This window comes from Ambystoma mexicanum, chromosome 1q (assembly GCF_040938575.1).
Source record: "Ambystoma mexicanum isolate Mex_15411 chromosome 1q, UKY_AmexF1_1, whole genome shotgun sequence".
In the NCBI taxonomy this organism is placed as follows: Eukaryota; Metazoa; Chordata; class Amphibia; order Caudata; family Ambystomatidae; genus Ambystoma; species Ambystoma mexicanum.
The window spans coordinates 592,865,908-592,883,282 of record NC_090922.1 but is presented as its reverse complement, the minus strand read 5'-3'; the positions used below and the strand labels follow the sequence as shown (position 1 = coordinate 592,883,282).

The following is a 17,375-nucleotide window of genomic DNA, read 5'->3' as shown; positions in this document are numbered from 1 at the left end:
AAAAGCAGGCTTTGCGCTTTCATTTGCTCTGTTTCTTTTTTTTTATAACCAGCATAGGTAACCCTGCACTTGGCAGGGCTTCAAAAAATTGAGTGAAACTCTTTAATGTTCCTCTCCACGGAAATCTTTAGTAAAAGGCGAAAGATTTATTCGGTTTGAAGAGAAACCAGAGTATGCGCTCTAGTGGCCCCGACTGCGGCCGCAAAAAATGCAACACCTCACTAGCTCAGGGTGACTTAGTGAAGCAGTGCACACGATGACGCTTTTTGAGATGAAGCGAATGGAGAATGCTATCGGGCTCCGAACCCGTGGCAGAATGACTTTATTTGCAAGCAATCCCATCCAAAGTCATGAAACCTGGCAGGGGATTGTGGGTATGCAAATTTCTCCAGACCGCAGGCCATGTGACATTGGCCAAAAGGCAGGCAGAGTCTGCTTTTGCTTGAGGACTCCCCTCGTTTACATAAGGTCTAGGGCTTCTGGGAGGCAGGCGTGAGATTTTCTTTTGGGCCCCAGAGATGGGGCTCCTCCCCCAGGATGTTGAAGAAGCAGCCCGCTCTCTCCTTTCTCAGGACACAGGGGTCATTTTCCGCCCTCACCCTGTCTTGCACGGGTGCTGGGCCTCCTGGGCTGCCAGCGGGCAAAGGACGGCGTTTGTCAGGCGTTCGTCAGCCGATCGGGGCCCGGGCCCAAACCCCTGCCCACTGGGGCCATATCCTCCTGGATGCTAGCTTGGAGCCAGCCTCTGCTGGCTCACCAGCAGGTGGCGACAGCAGCAAGCATTAGCTAAAGGCTCCCCCCTCTGGCTACCACTGCAAGGCATCAGCCTGGCTGTGCTGCAAGGACCCCTGCAAAGGCTGACTGACAGCTGGGGGGTGCAAGCCAACAGCTGAAAAGCAGGCTTTGCGCTTTCATTTGCTCTGTTTCTTTTTTTTTTTAACCAGCATAGGTAACCCTGCACTTGGCAGGGCTTCAAAAAATTGAGTGAAACTCTTTAATGTTCCTCTCCACGGAAATCTTTAGTAAAAGGCGAAAGATTTATTCGGTTTGAAGAGAAACAAGAGTATGCGCTCTAGTGGCCCCGACTGCGGCCGCAAAAAATGCAACACCTCACTAGCTCAGGGTGACTTAGTGAAGCAGTGCACACGATGACGCTTTTTGAGATGAAGCGAATGGAGAATGCTATCGGGCTCCGAACCCGTGGCAGAATGACTTTATTTGCAAGCAATCCCATCCAAAGTCATGAAACCTGGCAGGGGATTGTGGGTATGCAAATTTCTCCAGACCGCAGGCCATGTGACATTGGCCAAAAGGCAGGCAGAGTCTGCCTTTGCCTGAGGACTCCCCTCGTTTACATAAGGTCTAGGGCTTCTGGGAGGCAGGCGTGAGATTTTCTTTTGGGCCCCAGAGATGGGGCTCCTCCCCCAGGATGTTGAAGAAGCAGCCCGCTCTCTCCTTTCTCAGGACACAGGGGTCATTTTCCGCCCTCACCCTGTCTTGCACGGGTGCTGGGCCTCCTGGGCTGCCAGCGGGCAAAGGACGGCGTTTGTCAGGCGTTCGTCAGCCGATCGGGGCCCGGGCCCAAACCCCTGCCCACTGGGGCCATATCCTCCTGGATGCTAGCTTGGAGCCAGCCTCTGCTGGCTCACCAGCAGGTGGCGACAGCAGCAAGCATTAGCTAAAGGCTCCCCCCTCTGGCTACCACTGCAAGGCATCAGCCTGGCTGTGCTGCGAGGACCCCTGCAAAGGCTGACTGACAGCTGGGGGGTGCAAGCCAACAGCTGAAAAGCAGGCTTTGCGCTTTCATTTGCTCTGTTTCTTTTTAACCAGCATAGGTAACCCTGCACTTGGCAGGGCTTCAAAAAATTGAGTGAAACTCTTTAATGTTCCTCTCCACGGAAATCTTTAGTAAAAGGCGAAAGATTTATTCGGTTTGAAGAGAAACCAGAGTATGCGCTCTAGTGGCCCCGACTGCGGCCGCAAAAAATGCAACACCTCACTAGCTCAGGGTGACTTAGTGAAGCAGTGCACACGATGACGCTTTTTGAGATGAAGCGAATGGAGAATGCTATCGGGCTCCGAACCCGTGGCAGAATGACTTTATTTGCAAGCAATCCCATCCAAAGTCATGAAACCTGGCAGGGGATTGTGGGTATGCAAATTTCTCCAGACCGCAGGCCATGTGACATTGGCCAAAAGGCAGGCAGAGTCTGCCTTTGCCTGAGGACTCCCCTCGTTTACATAAGGTCTAGGGCTTCTGGGAGGCAGGCGTGAGATTTTCTTTTGGGCCCCAGAGATGGGGCTCCTCCCCCAGGATGTTGAAAAAGCAGCCCGCTCTCTCCTTTCTCAGGACACAGGGGTCATTTTCCGCCCTCACCCTGTCTTGCACGGGTGCTGGGCCTCCTGGGCTGCCAGGTTCTTTTGCCCGCCAGGGCAAAGCCCGCCGGGCAAAGGACGGCGTTTGTCAGGCGTTTGTCAGGCGATCGGGGCCCGGGCCCAAACCCCTGCCCACTGGGGCCATATCCTCCTGGATGCTAGCTTGGAGCCAGCCTCTGCTGGCTCACCAGCAGGTGGCGACAGCAGCAAGCATTAGCTAAAGGCTCCCCCCTCTGGCTACCACTGCAAGGCATCAGCCTGGCTGTGCTGCGAGGACCCCTGCAAAGGCTGACTGACAGCTGGGGGGTGCAAGCCAACAGCTGAAAAGCAGGCTTTGCGCTTTCATTTGCTCTGTTTCTTTTTAACCAGCATAGGTAACCCTGCACTTGGCAGGGCTTCAAAAAATTGAGTGAAACTCTTTAATGTTCCTCTCCACGGAAATCTTTAGTAAAAGGCGAAAGATTTATTCGGTTTGAAGAGAAACCAGAGTATGCGCTCTAGTGGCCCCGACTGCGGCCGCAAAAAATGCAACACCTCACTAGCTCAGGGTGACTTAGTGAAGCAGTGCACACGATGACGCTTTTTGAGATGAAGCGAATGGAGAATGCTATCGGGCTCCGAACCCGTGGCAGAATGACTTTATTTGCAAGCAATCCCATCCAAAGTCATGAAACCTGGCAGGGGATTGTGGGTATGCAAATTTCTCCAGACCGCAGGCCATGTGACATTGGCCAAAAGGCAGGCAGAGTCTGCCTTTGCCTGAGGACTCCCCTCGTTTACATAAGGTCTAGGGCTTCTGGGAGGCAGGCGTGAGATTTTCTTTTGGGCCCCAGAGATGGGGCTCCTCCCCCAGGATGTTGAAAAAGCAGCCCGCTCTCTCCTTTCTCAGGACACAGGGGTCATTTTCCGCCCTCACCCTGTCTTGCACGGGTGCTGGGCCTCCTGGGCTGCCAGGTTCTTTTGCCCGCCAGGGCAAAGCCCGCCGGGCAAAGGACGGCGTTTGTCAGGCGTTTGTCAGGCGATCGGGGCCCGGGCCCAAACCCCTGCCCACTGGGGCCATATCCTCCTGGATGCTAGCTTGGAGCCAGCCTCTGCTGGCTCACCAGCAGGTGGCGACAGCAGCAAGCATTAGCTAAAGGCTCCCCCCTCTGGCTACCACTGCAAGGCATCAGCCTGGCTGTGCTGCGAGGACCCCTGCAAAGGCTGACTGACAGCTGGGGGGTGCAAGCCAACAGCTGAAAAGCAGGCTTTGCGCTTTCATTTGCTCTGTTTCTTTTTTTTTTTTAACCAGCATAGGTAACCCTGCACTTGGCAGGGCTTCAAAAAATTGAGTGAAACTCTTTAATGTTCCTCTCCACGGAAATCTTTAGTAAAAGGCGAAAGATTTATTCGGTTTGAAGAGAAACCAGAGTATGCGCTCTAGTGGCCCCGACTGCGGCCGCAAAAAATGCAACACCTCACTAGCTCAGGGTGACTTAGTGAAGCAGTGCACACGATGACGCTTTTTGAGATGAAGCGAATGGAGAATGCTATCGGGCTCCGAACCCGTGGCAGAATGACTTTATTTGCAAGCAATCCCATCCAAAGTCATGAAACCTGGCAGGGGATTGTGGGTATGCAAATTTCTCCAGACCGCAGGCCATGTGACATTGGCCAAAAGGCAGGCAGAGTCTGCCTTTGCCTGAGGACTCCCCTCGTTTACATAAGGTCTAGGGCTTCTGGGAGGCAGGCGTGAGATTTTCTTTTGGGCCCCAGAGATGGGGCTCCTCCCCCAGGATGTTGAAAAAGCAGCCCACTCTCTCCTTTCTCAGGACACAGGGGTCATTTTCCGCCCTCACCCTGTCTTGCACGGGTGCTGGGCCTCCTGGGCTGCCAGGTTCTTTTGCCCGCCAGGGCAAAGCCCGCCGGGCAAAGGACGGCGTTTGTCAGGCGTTCGTCAGCCGATCGGGGCCCGGGCCCAAACCCCTGCCCACTGGGGCCATATCCTCCTGGATGCTAGCTTGGAGCCAGCCTCTGCTGGCTCACCAGCAGGTGGCGACAGCAGCAAGCATTAGCTAAAGGCTCCCCCCTCTGGCTACCACTGCAAGGCATCAGCCTGGCTGTGCTGCGAGGACCCCTGCAAAGGCTGACTGACAGCTGGGGGGTGCAAGCCAACAGCTGAAAAGCAGGCTTTGCGCTTTCATTTGCTCTGTTTCTTTTTAACCAGCATAGGTAACCCTGCACTTGGCAGGGCTTCAAAACATTGAGTGAAACTCTTTAATGTTCCTCTCCACGGAAATCTTTAGTAAAAGGCGAAAGATTTATTCGGTTTGAAGAGAAACCAGAGTATGCGCTCTAGTGGCCCCGACTGCGGCCGCAAAAAATGCAACACCTCACTAGCTCAGGGTGACTTAGTGAAGCAGTGCACACGATGACGCTTTTTGAGATGAAGCGAATGGAGAATGCCATCGGGCTCCGAACCCGTGGCAGAATGACTTTATTTGCAAGCAATCCCATCCAAAGTCATGAAACCTGGCAGGGGATTGTGGGTATGCAAATTTCTCCAGACCGCAGGCCATGTAACATTGGCCAAAAGGCAGGCAGAGTCTGCTTTTGCTTGAGGACTCCCCTCGTTTACATAAGGTCTAGGGCTTCTGGGAGGCAGGCGTGAGATTTTCTTTTGGGCCCCAGAGATGGGGCTCCTCCCCCAGGATGTTGAAGAAGCAGCCCGCTCTCTCCTTTCTCAGGACACAGGGGTCATTTTCCGCCCTCACCCTGTCTTGCACGGGTGCTGGGCCTCCTGGGCTGCCAGCGGGCAAAGGACGGCGTTTGTCAGGCGTTCGTCAGCCGATCGGGGCCCGGGCCCAAACCCCTGCCCACTGGGGCCATATCCTCCTGGATGCTAGCTTGGAGCCAGCCTCTGCTGGCTCACCAGCAGGTGGCGACAGCAGCAAGCATTAGCTAAAGGCTCCCCCCTCTGGCTACCACTGCAAGGCATCAGCCTGGCTGTGCTGCAAGGACCCCTGCAAAGGCTGACTGACAGCTGGCGGGTGCAAGCCAACAGCTGAAAAGCAGGCTTTGCGCTTTCATTTGCTCTGTTTCTTTTTTTTTTTAACCAGCATAGGTAACCCTGCACTTGGCAGGGCTTCAAAAAATTGAGTGAAACTCTTTAATGTTCCTCTCCACGGAAATCTTTAGTAAAAGGCGAAAGATTTATTCGGTTTGAAGAGAAACCAGAGTATGCGCTCTAGTGGCCCCGACTGCGGCCGCAAAAAATGCAACACCTCACTAGCTCAGGGTGACTTAGTGAAGCAGTGCACACGATGACGCTTTTTGAGATGAAGCGAATGGAGAATGCTATCGGGCTCCGAACCCGTGGCAGAATGACTTTATTTGCAAGCAATCCCATCCAAAGTCATGAAACCTGGCAGGGGATTGTGGGTATGCAAATTTCTCCAGACCGCAGGCCATGTGACATTGGCCAAAAGGCAGGCAGAGTCTGCCTTTGCCTGAGGACTCCCCTCGTTTACATAAGGTCTAGGGCTTCTGGGAGGCAGGCGTGAGATTTTCTTTTGGGCCCCAGAGATGGGGCTCCTCCCCCAGGATGTTGAAAAAGCAGCCCGCTCTCTCCTTTCTCAGGACACAGGGGTCATTTTCCGCCCTCACCCTGTCTTGCACGGGTGCTGGGCCTCCTGGGCTGCCAGCGGGCAAAGGACGGCGTTTGTCAGGCGTTCGTCAGCCGATCGGGGCCCGGGCCCAAACCCCTGCCCACTGGGGCCATATCCTCCTGGATGCTAGCTTGGAGCCAGCCTCTGCTGGCTCACCAGCAGGTGGCGACAGCAGCAAGCATTAGCTAAAGGCTCCCCCCTCTGGCTACCACTGCAAAGCATCAGCCTGGCTGTGCTGCGAGGACCCCTGCAAAGGCTGACTGACAGCTGGGGGGTGCAAGCCAACAGCTGAAAAGCAGGCTTTGCGCTTTCATTTGCTCTGTTTCTTTTTTTTTTTAACCAGCATAGGTAACCCTGCACTTGGCAGGGCTTCAAAAAATTGAGTGAAACTCTTTAATGTTCCTCTCCACGGAAATCTTTAGTAAAAGGCGAAAGATTTATTCGGTTTGAAGAGAAACCAGAGTATGCGCTCTAGTGGCCCCGACTGCGGCCGCAAAAAATGCAACACCTCACTAGCTCAGGGTGACTTAGTGAAGCAGTGCACACGATGACGCTTTTTGAGATGAAGCGAATGGAGAATGCTATCGGGCTCCGAACCCGTGGCAGAATGACTTTATTTGCAAGCAATCCCATCCAAAGTCATGAAACCTGGCAGGGGATTGTGGGTATGCAAATTTCTCCAGACCGCAGGCCATGTGACATTGGCCAAAAGGCAGGCAGAGTCTGCCTTTGCCTGAGGACTCCCCTCGTTTACATAAGGTCTAGGGCTTCTGGGAGGCAGGCGTGAGATTTTCTTTTGGGCCCCAGAGATGGGGCTCCTCCCCCAGGATGTTGAAAAAGCAGCCCGCTCTCTCCTTTCTCAGGACACAGGGGTCATTTTCCGCCCTCACCCTGTCTTGCACGGGTGCTGGGCCTCCTGGGCTGCCAGGTTCTTTTGCCCGCCAGGGCAAAGCCCGCCGGGCAAAGGACGGCGTTTGTCAGGCGTTCGTCAGCCGATCGGGGCCCGGGCCCAAACCCCTGCCCACTGGGGCCATATCCTCCTGGATGCTAGCTTGGAGCCAGCCTCTGCTGGCTCACCAGCAGGTGGCGACAGCAGCAAGCATTAGCTAAAGGCTCCCCCCTCTGGCTACCACTGCAAAGCATCAGCCTGGCTGTGCTGCGAGGACCCCTGCAAAGGCTGACTGACAGCTGGGGGGTGCAAGCCAACAGCTGAAAAGCAGGCTTTGCGCTTTCATTTGCTCTGTTTCTTTTTTTTTTTAACCAGCATAGGTAACCCTGCACTTGGCAGGGCTTCAAAAAATTGAGTGAAACTCTTTAATGTTCCTCTCCACAGAAATCTTTAGTAAAAGGCGAAAGATTTATTCGGTTTGAAGAGAAACCAGAGTATGCGCTCTAGTGGCCCCGACTGCGGCCGCAAAAAATGCAACACCTCACTAGCTCAGGGTGACTTAGTGAAGCAGTGCACACGATGACGCTTTTTGAGATGAAGCGAATGGAGAATGCTATCGGGCTCCGAACCCGTGGCAGAATGACTTTATTTGCAAGCAATCCCATCCAAAGTCATGAAACCTGGCAGGGGATTGTGGGTATGCAAATTTCTCCAGACCGCAGGCCATGTGACATTGGCCAAAAGGCAGGCAGAGTCTGCCTTTGCCTGAGGACTCCCCTCGTTTACATAAGGTCTAGGGCTTCTGGGAGGCAGGCGTGAGATTTTCTTTTGGGCCCCAGAGATGGGGCTCCTCCCCCAGGATGTTGAAAAAGCAGCCCGCTCTCTCCTTTCTCAGGACACAGGGGTCATTTTCCGCCCTCACCCTGTCTTGCACGGGTGCTGGGCCTCCTGGGCTGCCAGGTTCTTTTGCCCGCCAGGGCAAAGCCCGCCGGGCAAAGGACGGCGTTTGTCAGGCGTTCATCAGCCGATCGGGGCCCGGGCCCAAACCCCTGCCCACTGGGGCCATATCCTCCTGGATGCTAGCTTGGAGCCAGCCTCTGCTGGCTCACCAGCAGGTGGCAACAGCAGCAAGCATTAGCTAAAGGCTCCCCCCTCTGGCTACCACTGCAAGGCATCAGCCTGGCTGTGCTGCGAGGACCCCTGCAAAGGCTGACTGACAGCTGGGGGGTGCAAGCCAACAGCTGAAAAGCAGGCTTTGCGCTTTCATTTGCTCTGTTTCTTTTTTTTTTTAACCAGCATAGGTAACCCTGCACTTGGCAGGGCTTCAAAAAATTGAGTGAAACTCTTTAATGTTCCTCTCCACGGAAATCTTTAGTAAAAGGCGAAAGATTTATTCGGTTTGAAGAGAAACCAGAGTATGCGCTCTAGTGGCCCCGACTGCGGCCGCAAAAAATGCAACACCTCACTAGCTCAGGGTGACTTAGTGAAGCAGTGCACACAATGACGCTTTTTGAGATGAAGCGAATGGAGAATGCTATCGGGCTCCGAACCCGTGGCAGAATGACTTTATTTGCAAGCAATCCCATCCAAAGTCATGAAACCTGGCAGGGGATTGTGGGTATGCAAATTTCTCCAGACCGCAGGCCATGTGACATTGGCCAAAAGGCAGGCAGAGTCTGCCTTTGCCTGAGGACTCCCCTCGTTTACATAAGGTCTAGGGCTTCTGGGAAGCAGGCGTGAGATTTTCTTTTGGGCCCCAGAGATGGGGCTCCTCCCCCAGGATGTTGAAGAAGCAGCCCGCTCTCTCCTTTCTCAGGACACAGGGGTCATTTTCCGCCCTCACCCTGTCTTGCACGGGTGCTGGGCCTCCTGGGCTGCCAGCGGGCAAAGGACGGCGTTTGTCAGGCGTTCGTCAGCCGATCGGGGCCCGGGCCCAAACCCCTGCCCACTGGGGCCATATCCTCCTGGATGCTAGCTTGGAGCCAGCCTCTGCTGGCTCACCAGCAGGTGGCGACAGCAGCAAGCATTAGCTAAAGGCTCCCCCCTCTGGCTACCACTGCAAGGCATCAGCCTGGCTGTGCTGCGAGGACCCCTGCAAAGGCTGACTGACAGCTGGGGGGTGCAAGCCAACAGCTGAAAAGCAGGCTTTGCGCTTTCATTTGCTCTGTTTCTTTTTAACCAGCATAGGTAACCCTGCACTTGGCAGGGCTTCAAAAAATTGAGTGAAACTCTTTAATGTTCCTCTCCACGGAAATCTTTAGTAAAAGGCGAAAGATTTATTCGGTTTGAAGAGAAACCAGAGTATGCGCTCTAGTGGCCCCGACTGCGGCCGCAAAAAATGCAACACCTCACTAGCTCAGGGTGACTTAGTGAAGCAGTGCACACGATGACGCTTTTTGAGATGAAGCGAATGGAGAATGCTATCGGGCTCCGAACCCGTGGCAGAATGACTTTATTTGCAAGCAATCCCATCCAAAGTCATGAAACCTGGCAGGGGATTGTGGGTATGCAAATTTCTCCAGACCGCAGGCCATGTGACATTGGCCAAAAGGCAGGCAGAGTCTGCCTTTGCCTGAGGACTCCCCTCGTTTACATAAGGTCTAGGGCTTCTGGGAGGCAGGCGTGAGATTTTCTTTTGGGCCCCAGAGATGGGGCTCCTCCCCCAGGATGTTGAAGAAGCAGCCCGCTCTCTCCTTTCTCAGGACACAGGGATCATTTTCCGCCCTCACCCTGTCTTGCACGGGTGCTGGGCCTCCTGGGCTGCCAGCGGGCAAAGAACGGCGTTTGTCAGGCGTTCGTCAGCCGATCGGGGCCCGGGCCCAAACCCCTGCCCACTGGGGCCATATCCTCCTGGATGCTAGCTTGGAGCCAGCCTCTGCTGGCTCACCAGCAGGTGGCGACAGCAGCAAGCATTAGCTAAAGGCTCCCCCCTCTGGCTACCACTGCAAAGCATCAGCCTGGCTGTGCTGCGAGGACCCCTGCAAAGGCTGACTGACAGCTGGGGGGTGCAAGCCAACAGCTGAAAAGCAGGCTTTGCGCTTTCATTTGCTCTGTTTCTTTTTTTTTTTAACCAGCATAGGTAACCCTGCACTTGGCAGGGCTTCAAAAAATTGAGTGAAACTCTTTAATGTTCCTCTCCACGGAAATCTTTAGTAAAAGGCGAAAGATTTATTCGGTTTGAAGAGAAACCAGAGTATGCGCTCTAGTGGCCCCGACTGCGGCCGCAAAAAATGCAACACCTCACTAGCTCAGGGTGACTTAGTGAAGCAGTGCACACGATGACGCTTTTTGAGATGAAGCGAATGGAGAATGCTATCGGGCTCCGAACCCGTGGCAGAATGACTTTATTTGCAAGCAATCCCATCCAAAGTCATGAAACCTGGCAGGGGATTGTGGGTATGCAAATTTCTCCAGACCGCAGGCCATGTGACATTGGCCAAAAGGCAGGCAGAGTCTGCCTTTGCCTGAGGACTCCCCTCGTTTACATAAGGTCTAGGGCTTCTGGGAGGCAGGCGTGAGATTTTCTTTTGGGCCCCAGAGATGGGGCTCCTCCCCCAGGATGTTGAAAAAGCAGCCCGCTCTCTCCTTTCTCAGGACACAGGGGTCATTTTCCGCCCTCACCCTGTCTTGCACGGGTGCTGGGCCTCCTGGGCTGCCAGGTTCTTTTGCCCGCCAGGGCAAAGCCCGCCGGGCAAAGGACGGCGTTTGTCAGGCGTTCGTCAGCCGATCGGGGCCCGGGCCCAAACCCCTGCCCACTGGGGCCATATCCTCCTGGATGCTAGCTTGGAGCCAGCCTCTGCTGGCTCACCAGCAGGTGGCAACAGCAGCAAGCATTAGCTAAAGGCTCCCCCCTCTGGCTACCACTGCAAGGCATCAGCCTGGCTGTGCTGCGAGGACCCCTGCAAAGGCTGACTGACAGCTGGGGGGTGCAAGCCAACAGCTGAAAAGCAGGCTTTGCGCTTTTATTTGCTCTGTTTCTTTTTTTTTTTAACCAGCATAGGTAACCCTGCACTTGGCAGGGCTTCAAAAAATTGAGTGAAACTCTTTAATGTTCCTCTCCACGGAAATCTTTAGTAAAAGGCGAAAGATTTATTCGGTTTGAAGAGAAACCAGAGTATGCGCTCTAGTGGCCCCGACTGCGGCCGCAAAAAATGCAACACCTCACTAGCTCAGGGTGACTTAGTGAAGCAGTGCACACGATGACGCTTTTTGAGATGAAGCGAATGGAGAATGCTATCGGGCTCCGAACCCGTGGCAGAATGACTTTATTTGCAAGCAATCCCATCCAAAGTCATGAAACCTGGCAGGGGATTGTGGGTATGCAAATTTCTCCAGACCGCAGGCCATGTGACATTGGCCAAAAGGCAGGCAGAGTCTGCCTTTGCCTGAGGACTCCCCTCGTTTACATAAGGTCTAGGGCTTCTGGGAGGCAGGCGTGAGATTTTCTTTTGGGCCCCAGAGATGGGGCTCCTCCCCCAGGATGTTGAAAAAGCAGCCCGCTCTCTCCTTTCTCAGGACACAGGGGTCATTTTCCGCCCTCACCCTGTCTTGCACGGGTGCTGGGCCTCCTGGGCTGCCAGCGGGCAAAGAACGGCGTTTGTCAGGCGTTCGTCAGCCGATCGGGGCCCGGGCCCAAACCCCTGCCCACTGGGGCCATATCCTCCTGGATGCTAGCTTGGAGCCAGCCTCTGCTGGCTCACCAGCAGGTGGCGACAGCAGCAAGCATTAGCTAAAGGCTCCCCCCTCTGGCTACCACTGCAAAGCATCAGCCTGGCTGTGCTGCGAGGACCCCTGCAAAGGCTGACTGACAGCTGGGGGGTGCAAGCCAACAGCTGAAAAGCAGGCTTTGCGCTTTCATTTGCTCTGTTTCTTTTTTTTTTTAACCAGCATAGGTAACCCTGCACTTGGCAGGGCTTCAAAAAATTGAGTGAAACTCTTTAATGTTCCTCTCCACGGAAATCTTTAGTAAAAGGCGAAAGATTTATTCGGTTTGAAGAGAAACCAGAGTATGCGCTCTAGTGGCCCCGACTGCGGCCGCAAAAAATGCAACACCTCACTAGCTCAGGGTGACTTAGTGAAGCAGTGCACACGATGACGCTTTTTGAGATGAAGCGAATGGAGAATGCTATCGGGCTCCGAACCCGTGGCAGAATGACTTTATTTGCAAGCAATCCCATCCAAAGTCATGAAACCTGGCAGGGGATTGTGGGTATGCAAATTTCTCCAGACCGCAGGCCATGTGACATTGGCCAAAAGGCAGGCAGAGTCTGCCTTTGCCTGAGGACTCCCCTCGTTTACATAAGGTCTAGGGCTTCTGGGAGGCAGGCGTGAGATTTTCTTTTGGGCCCCAGAGATGGGGCTCCTCCCCCAGGATGTTGAAAAAGCAGCCCGCTCTCTCCTTTCTCAGGACACAGGGGTCATTTTCCGCCCTCACCCTGTCTTGCACGGGTGCTGGGCCTCCTGGGCTGCCAGGTTCTTTTGCCCGCCAGGGCAAAGCCCGCCGGGCAAAGGACGGCGTTTGTCAGGCGTTTGTCAGCCGATCGGGGCCCGGGCCCAAACCCCTGCCCACTGGGGCCATATCCTCCTGGATGCTAGCTTGGAGCCAGCCTCTGCTGGCTCACCAGCAGGTGGCGACAGCAGCAAGCATTAGCTAAAGGCTCCCCCCTCTGGCTACCACTGCAAGGCATCAGCCTGGCTGTGCTGCGAGGACCCCTGCAAAGGCTGACTGACAGCTGGGGGGTGCAAGCCAACAGCTGAAAAGCAGGCTTTGCGCTTTCATTTGCTCTGTTTCTTTTTTTTTATAACCAGCATAGGTAACCCTGCACTTGGCAGGGCTTCAAAAAATTGAGTGAAACTCTTTAATGTTCCTCTCCACGGAAATCTTTAGTAAAAGGCGAAAGATTTATTCGGTTTGAAGAGAAACCAGAGTATGCGCTCTAGTGGCCCCGACTGCGGCCGCAAAAAATGCAACACCTCACTAGCTCAGGGTGACTTAGTGAAGCAGTGCACACAATGACGCTTTTTGAGATGAAGCGAATGGAGAATGCTATCGGGCTCCGAACCCGTGGCAGAATGACTTTATTTGCAAGCAATCCCATCCAAAGTCATGAAACCTGGCAGGGGATTGTGGGTATGCAAATTTCTCCAGACCGCAGGCCATGTGACATTGGCCAAAAGGCAGGCAGAGTCTGCCTTTGCCTGAGGACTCCCCTCGTTTACATAAGGTCTAGGGCTTCTGGGAGGCAGGCGTGAGATTTTCTTTTGGGCCCCAGAGATGGGGCTCCTCCCCCAGGATGTTGAAGAAGCAGCCCGCTCTCTCCTTTCTCAGGACACAGGGGTCATTTTCCGCCCTCACCCTGTCTTGCACGGGTGCTGGGCCTCCTGGGCTGCCAGCGGGCAAAGGACGGCGTTTGTCAGGCGTTCGTCAGCCGATCGGGGCCCGGGCCCAAACCCCTGCCCACTGGGGCCATATCCTCCTGGATGCTAGCTTGGAGCCAGCCTCTGCTGGCTCACCAGCAGGTGGCGACAGCAGCAAGCATTAGCTAAAGGCTCCCCCCTCTGGCTACCACTGCAAGGCATCAGCCTGGCTGTGCTGCGAGGACCCCTGCAAAGGCTGACTGACAGCTGGGGGGTGCAAGCCAACAGCTGAAAAGCAGGCTTTGCGCTTTCATTTGCTCTGTTTCTTTTTAACCAGCATAGGTAACCCTGCACTTGGCAGGGCTTCAAAAAATTGAGTGAAACTCTTTAATGTTCCTCTCCACGGAAATCTTTAGTAAAAGGCGAAAGATTTATTCGGTTTGAAGAGAAACCAGAGTATGCGCTCTAGTGGCCCCGACTGCGGCCGCAAAAAATGCAACACCTCACTAGCTCAGGGTGACTTAGTGAAGCAGTGCACACGATGACGCTTTTTGAGATGAAGCGAATGGAGAATGCTATCGGGCTCCGAACCCGTGGCAGAATGACTTTATTTGCAAGCAATCCCATCCAAAGTCATGAAACCTGGCAGGGGATTGTGGGTATGCAAATTTCTCCAGACCGCAGGCCATGTGACATTGGCCAAAAGGCAGGCAGAGTCTGCCTTTGCCTGAGGACTCCCCTCGTTTACATAAGGTCTAGGGCTTCTGGGAGGCAGGCGTGAGATTTTCTTTTGGGCCCCAGAGATGGGGCTCCTCCCCCAGGATGTTGAAGAAGCAGCCCGCTCTCTCCTTTCTCAGGACACAGGGATCATTTTCCGCCCTCACCCTGTCTTGCACGGGTGCTGGGCCTCCTGGGCTGCCAGCGGGCAAAGAACGGCGTTTGTCAGGCGTTCGTCAGCCGATCGGGGCCCGGGCCCAAACCCCTGCCCACTGGGGCCATATCCTCCTGGATGCTAGCTTGGAGCCAGCCTCTGCTGGCTCACCAGCAGGTGGCGACAGCAGCAAGCATTAGCTAAAGGCTCCCCCCTCTGGCTACCACTGCAAAGCATCAGCCTGGCTGTGCTGCGAGGACCCCTGCAAAGGCTGACTGACAGCTGGGGGGTGCAAGCCAACAGCTGAAAAGCAGGCTTTGCGCTTTCATTTGCTCTGTTTCTTTTTTTTTTTAACCAGCATAGGTAACCCTGCACTTGGCAGGGCTTCAAAAAATTGAGTGAAACTCTTTAATGTTCCTCTCCACGGAAATCTTTAGTAAAAGGCGAAAGATTTATTCGGTTTGAAGAGAAACCAGAGTATGCGCTCTAGTGGCCCCGACTGCGGCCGCAAAAAATGCAACACCTCACTAGCTCAGGGTGACTTAGTGAAGCAGTGCACACGATGACGCTTTTTGAGATGAAGCGAATGGAGAATGCTATCGGGCTCCGAACCCGTGGCAGAATGACTTTATTTGCAAGCAATCCCATCCAAAGTCATGAAACCTGGCAGGGGATTGTGGGTATGCAAATTTCTCCAGACCGCAGGCCATGTGACATTGGCCAAAAGGCAGGCAGAGTCTGCCTTTGCCTGAGGACTCCCCTCGTTTACATAAGGTCTAGGGCTTCTGGGAGGCAGGCGTGAGATTTTCTTTTGGGCCCCAGAGATGGGGCTCCTCCCCCAGGATGTTGAAAAAGCAGCCCGCTCTCTCCTTTCTCAGGACACAGGGGTCATTTTCCGCCCTCACCCTGTCTTGCACGGGTGCTGGGCCTCCTGGGCTGCCAGGTTCTTTTGCCCGCCAGGGCAAAGCCCGCCGGGCAAAGGACGGCGTTTGTCAGGCGTTCGTCAGCCGATCGGGGCCCGGGCCCAAACCCCTGCCCACTGGGGCCATATCCTCCTGGATGCTAGCTTGGAGCCAGCCTCTGCTGGCTCACCAGCAGGTGGCGACAGCAGCAAGCATTAGCTAAAGGCTCCCCCCTCTGGCTACCACTGCAAAGCATCAGCCTGGCTGTGCTGCGAGGACCCCTGCAAAGGCTGACTGACAGCTGGGGGGTGCAAGCCAACAGCTGAAAAGCAGGCTTTGCGCTTTCATTTGCTCTGTTTCTTTTTTTTTTTAACCAGCATAGGTAACCCTGCACTTGGCAGGGCTTCAAAAAATTGAGTGAAACTCTTTAATGTTCCTCTCCACGGAAATCTTTAGTAAAAGGCGAAAGATTTATTCGGTTTGAAGAGAAACCAGAGTATGCGCTCTAGTGGCCCCGACTGCGGCCGCAAAAAATGCAACACCTCACTAGCTCAGGGTGACTTAGTGAAGCAGTGCACACGATGACGCTTTTTGAGATGAAGCGAATGGAGAATGCTATCGGGCTCCGAACCCGTGGCAGAATGACTTTATTTGCAAGCAATCCCATCCAAAGTCATGAAACCTGGCAGGGGATTGTGGGTATGCAAATTTCTCCAGACCGCAGGCCATGTGACATTGGCCAAAAGGCAGGCAGAGTCTGCCTTTGCCTGAGGACTCCCCTCGTTTACATAAGGTCTAGGGCTTCTGGGAGGCAGGCGTGAGATTTTCTTTTGGGCCCCAGAGATGGGGCTCCTCCCCCAGGATGTTGAAAAAGCAGCCCGCTCTCTCCTTTCTCAGGACACAGGGGTCATTTTCCGCCCTCACCCTGTCTTGCACGGGTGCTGGGCCTCCTGGGCTGCCAGGTTCTTTTGCCCGCCAGGGCAAAGCCCGCCGGGCAAAGGACGGCGTTTGTCAGGCGTTTGTCAGCCGATCGGGGCCCGGGCCCAAACCCCTGCCCACTGGGGCCATATCCTCCTGGATGCTAGCTTGGAGCCAGCCTCTGCTGGCTCACCAGCAGGTGGCGACAGCAGCAAGCATTAGCTAAAGGCTCCCCCCTCTGGCTACCACTGCAAGGCATCAGCCTGGCTGTGCTGCGAGGACCCCTGCAAAGGCTGACTGACAGCTGGGGGGTGCAAGCCAACAGCTGAAAAGCAGGCTTTGCGCTTTCATTTGCTCTGTTTCTTTTTTTTTATAACCAGCATAGGTAACCCTGCACTTGGCAGGGCTTCAAAAAATTGAGTGAAACTCTTTAATGTTCCTCTCCACGGAAATCTTTAGTAAAAGGCGAAAGATTTATTCGGTTTGAAGAGAAACCAGAGTATGCGCTCTAGTGGCCCCGACTGCGGCCGCAAAAAATGCAACACCTCACTAGCTCAGGGTGACTTAGTGAAGCAGTGCACACAATGACGCTTTTTGAGATGAAGCGAATGGAGAATGCTATCGGGCTCCGAACCCGTGGCAGAATGACTTTATTTGCAAGCAATCCCATCCAAAGTCATGAAACCTGGCAGGGGATTGTGGGTATGCAAATTTCTCCAGACCGCAGGCCATGTGACATTGGCCAAAAGGCAGGCAGAGTCTGCCTTTGCCTGAGGACTCCCCTCGTTTACATAAGGTCTAGGGCTTCTGGGAGGCAGGCGTGAGATTTTCTTTTGGGCCCCAGAGATGGGGCTCCTCCCCCAGGATGTTGAAGAAGCAGCCCGCTCTCTCCTTTCTCAGGACACAGGGGTCATTTTCCGCCCTCACCCTGTCTTGCACGGGTGCTGGGCCTCCTGGGCTGCCAGCGGGCAAAGGACGGCGTTTGTCAGGCGTTCGTCAGCCGATCGGGGCCCGGGCCCAAACCCCTGCCCACTGGGGCCATATCCTCCTGGATGCTAGCTTGGAGCCAGCCTCTGCTGGCTCACCAGCAGGTGGCGACAGCAGCAAGCATTAGCTAAAGGCTCCCCCCTCTGGCTACCACTGCAAGGCATCAGCCTGGCTGTGCTGCGAGGACCCCTGCAAAGGCTGACTGACAGCTGGGGGGTGCAAGCCAACAGCTGAAAAGCAGGCTTTGCGCTTTCATTTGCTCTGTTTCTTTTTAACCAGCATAGGTAACCCTGCACTTGGCAGGGCTTCAAAAAATTGAGTGAAACTCTTTAATGTTCCTCTCCACGGAAATCTTTAGTAAAAGGCGAAAGATTTATTCGGTTTGAAGAGAAACCAGAGTATGCGCTCTAGTGGCCCCGACTGCGGCC

General features: G+C 54.5%; 20 non-coding genes across 20 annotated transcripts; all 20 read right to left on the bottom strand.

Moving 5' to 3' along the window:
- Window positions 1-59: 59 nt before the first annotated feature.
- LOC138564349 (U5 spliceosomal RNA) lies at window positions 60-175 on the bottom strand. Its single transcript, XR_011300300.1, has one exon. It is a non-coding gene; the product is annotated as a U5 spliceosomal RNA (small nuclear RNA).
- A 776-nt stretch (window positions 176-951) lies between these two features.
- LOC138564960 (U5 spliceosomal RNA) lies at window positions 952-1,067 on the bottom strand. The gene has a single exon (XR_011300885.1). It is a non-coding gene; the product is annotated as a U5 spliceosomal RNA (small nuclear RNA).
- A 770-nt stretch (window positions 1,068-1,837) lies between these two features.
- LOC138564348 (U5 spliceosomal RNA) lies at window positions 1,838-1,953 on the bottom strand. The gene has a single exon (XR_011300299.1). It is a non-coding gene; the product is annotated as a U5 spliceosomal RNA (small nuclear RNA).
- Window positions 1,954-2,752: 799 nt separating this feature from the next.
- Window positions 2,753-2,868, bottom strand: LOC138564347 (U5 spliceosomal RNA). Its single transcript, XR_011300298.1, has one exon. It is a non-coding gene; the product is annotated as a U5 spliceosomal RNA (small nuclear RNA).
- An 806-nt stretch (window positions 2,869-3,674) lies between these two features.
- LOC138564346 (U5 spliceosomal RNA) lies at window positions 3,675-3,790 on the bottom strand. The gene has a single exon (XR_011300297.1). It is a non-coding gene; the product is annotated as a U5 spliceosomal RNA (small nuclear RNA).
- A 799-nt stretch (window positions 3,791-4,589) lies between these two features.
- LOC138565095 (U5 spliceosomal RNA) lies at window positions 4,590-4,705 on the bottom strand. Its single transcript, XR_011301012.1, has one exon. It is a non-coding gene; the product is annotated as a U5 spliceosomal RNA (small nuclear RNA).
- A 776-nt stretch (window positions 4,706-5,481) lies between these two features.
- LOC138564345 (U5 spliceosomal RNA) lies at window positions 5,482-5,597 on the bottom strand. The gene has a single exon (XR_011300296.1). It is a non-coding gene; the product is annotated as a U5 spliceosomal RNA (small nuclear RNA).
- A 776-nt stretch (window positions 5,598-6,373) lies between these two features.
- Window positions 6,374-6,489, bottom strand: LOC138564344 (U5 spliceosomal RNA). The gene has a single exon (XR_011300295.1). It is a non-coding gene; the product is annotated as a U5 spliceosomal RNA (small nuclear RNA).
- Window positions 6,490-7,294: 805 nt separating this feature from the next.
- LOC138565163 (U5 spliceosomal RNA) lies at window positions 7,295-7,410 on the bottom strand. The gene has a single exon (XR_011301072.1). It is a non-coding gene; the product is annotated as a U5 spliceosomal RNA (small nuclear RNA).
- An 805-nt stretch (window positions 7,411-8,215) lies between these two features.
- On the bottom strand, window positions 8,216-8,331 carry LOC138564342 (U5 spliceosomal RNA). The gene has a single exon (XR_011300293.1). It is a non-coding gene; the product is annotated as a U5 spliceosomal RNA (small nuclear RNA).
- Window positions 8,332-9,101: 770 nt separating this feature from the next.
- LOC138564341 (U5 spliceosomal RNA) lies at window positions 9,102-9,217 on the bottom strand. The gene has a single exon (XR_011300292.1). It is a non-coding gene; the product is annotated as a U5 spliceosomal RNA (small nuclear RNA).
- Window positions 9,218-9,993: 776 nt separating this feature from the next.
- Window positions 9,994-10,109, bottom strand: LOC138564340 (U5 spliceosomal RNA). The gene has a single exon (XR_011300291.1). It is a non-coding gene; the product is annotated as a U5 spliceosomal RNA (small nuclear RNA).
- An 805-nt stretch (window positions 10,110-10,914) lies between these two features.
- LOC138564339 (U5 spliceosomal RNA) lies at window positions 10,915-11,030 on the bottom strand. The gene has a single exon (XR_011300290.1). It is a non-coding gene; the product is annotated as a U5 spliceosomal RNA (small nuclear RNA).
- A 776-nt stretch (window positions 11,031-11,806) lies between these two features.
- LOC138564338 (U5 spliceosomal RNA) lies at window positions 11,807-11,922 on the bottom strand. The gene has a single exon (XR_011300289.1). It is a non-coding gene; the product is annotated as a U5 spliceosomal RNA (small nuclear RNA).
- An 805-nt stretch (window positions 11,923-12,727) lies between these two features.
- Window positions 12,728-12,843, bottom strand: LOC138564337 (U5 spliceosomal RNA). Its single transcript, XR_011300288.1, has one exon. It is a non-coding gene; the product is annotated as a U5 spliceosomal RNA (small nuclear RNA).
- Window positions 12,844-13,613: 770 nt separating this feature from the next.
- Window positions 13,614-13,729, bottom strand: LOC138564336 (U5 spliceosomal RNA). The gene has a single exon (XR_011300287.1). It is a non-coding gene; the product is annotated as a U5 spliceosomal RNA (small nuclear RNA).
- A 776-nt stretch (window positions 13,730-14,505) lies between these two features.
- On the bottom strand, window positions 14,506-14,621 carry LOC138564335 (U5 spliceosomal RNA). Its single transcript, XR_011300286.1, has one exon. It is a non-coding gene; the product is annotated as a U5 spliceosomal RNA (small nuclear RNA).
- Window positions 14,622-15,426: 805 nt separating this feature from the next.
- Window positions 15,427-15,542, bottom strand: LOC138564334 (U5 spliceosomal RNA). Its single transcript, XR_011300285.1, has one exon. It is a non-coding gene; the product is annotated as a U5 spliceosomal RNA (small nuclear RNA).
- Window positions 15,543-16,347: 805 nt separating this feature from the next.
- Window positions 16,348-16,463, bottom strand: LOC138564333 (U5 spliceosomal RNA). The gene has a single exon (XR_011300284.1). It is a non-coding gene; the product is annotated as a U5 spliceosomal RNA (small nuclear RNA).
- Window positions 16,464-17,233: 770 nt separating this feature from the next.
- Window positions 17,234-17,349, bottom strand: LOC138564331 (U5 spliceosomal RNA). Its single transcript, XR_011300282.1, has one exon. It is a non-coding gene; the product is annotated as a U5 spliceosomal RNA (small nuclear RNA).
- Between the last annotated feature and the right edge of the window lie 26 nt (window positions 17,350-17,375).